General features: G+C 38.6%; 1 protein-coding gene across 4 annotated transcripts in view; it reads right to left on the bottom strand.

Annotated features, from left to right (window-relative positions):
• The window catches only part of LOC111083500 (phospholipid phosphatase-related protein type 1-like), an 8,115-nt gene extending 7,500 nt beyond the window's left edge, over positions 1-615 (bottom strand). The window contains exon 1 of one of the 4 annotated variants that reach the window (XM_022380073.1): positions 496-615. The gene's annotated coding sequence lies outside the window, so the exon portion shown is untranslated. Of the gene's footprint in view, positions 1-210; positions 400-439 lie in introns of those variants that run through there. The other 3 variants (XM_022380075.1, XM_022380072.1, XM_022380076.1) reach the window with 3 other exon arrangements.
• Positions 616-1,302: the final 687 nt, after the last annotated feature.

The raw sequence follows: 1,302 nt of genomic DNA, 5'->3' as shown, positions 1-1,302 counted from the left end.
GACTAACCCTATACAGCACTGGCCACCTGATCCTTCAGTAAACATATTTAACCAAAACGTAGACTAGCCCAATACGGGCACCAACCACCTGATCCTTCAGTAAACATGTTTAAACGAAACGTAAACCATCCCAATACGGGACTGACCACCTGATCCTTAAGTAAACATGTTTAAACAAAACGTAATCCAGCCCAATACGGGACTGATCACCTGATCCTTCACTAAACATGTTTAAACAAAACGTTGTCCAGAAATTCTTCGTCTGTCCAGTACTGATCATTCGATTTAACACTATAGCACGTCAATTCGCCTCCAAACTTGTCCCACCTTTTTATATCAAATATCATTGAATCAATTACTTTTCTTATTGTTAATAAACGTTAGCTTATAAACATTAAGTTCTTTTGCGTTGCTTATTAACCGCCTTATGTGAAAATACCTTTCACCAAACGAAAAAATCACTAATTATTACACATAAAAATTTCGAAAACAAACTTTTTTTTACAACTATTACGTTATTCTTCCCCACTAGAAACCATGTAATTGTTCGACTCGTGTTAGTCAGCTAACAACAGTTGAACGGTAAGGTTTGTTTAACATATATACCAGGAAAGATTGACTGGGTGCGAGGGTTCTCTTATCAGGTGATAATGACACAAACTTTCACCCAGATACGCGCAAGCTTTCAGGTATTTATTGCCTATACAAATACAGACGGACATATATTTCGCACGTACCTGTTCTAGTTAGTTCTAAATTAAATAATAGGTTGAACAATTGCCAAGTTTTTTCTTTTATTTGTTTAATTAACAGAAGGGTGACGTTTCGAGCTAGCGCTGCTCTCCATCAAATTGTACGATCTGATGAAGAGCACTAGCTCGAAACGTCATCCTTCTTTAAATAAAAATTTTAAACTTGGCGATTGTTCAACCTATTTTTTAATTTTGTTGTTTTCGTCGTCTATGCGGTTTTAACTATATTTGTCTAGTCAGTTATAAAACCTACCTGTCAAGGTAGGTTTTAATTGTAAAACCTACTACGAGTAGAGGCAGCGTGGCTTAGTAGGTTCGGCTTTAATCTCTTAGTCGAATGGTTTCGAGATCGAGGATGGCCCACGTCACGCTGTTGTGTTTTTGAACAAGACAATTTACCCCACTTGTTCCAGTCTGTTCAGCTGTATGATAGGTACTAGCTGTTACCTGGGGGTTAACCTGTAACATGCTGCTATCCAGTCCGGTGACAGGTACTAGCTGTTACCTGGGGGTTAACCTGCAACATGCTGCTATCCAGTCCGGTGACAGG

The sequence above is a fragment of the Limulus polyphemus genome, unplaced genomic scaffold (assembly GCF_000517525.1).
Source record: "Limulus polyphemus unplaced genomic scaffold, Limulus_polyphemus-2.1.2 Scaffold9865, whole genome shotgun sequence".
In the NCBI taxonomy this organism is placed as follows: domain Eukaryota; kingdom Metazoa; phylum Arthropoda; class Merostomata; order Xiphosura; family Limulidae; genus Limulus; species Limulus polyphemus.
The sequence above is the reverse complement of the archived record's forward strand: the minus strand, read 5'-3'. Positions and strand labels throughout refer to the sequence as shown.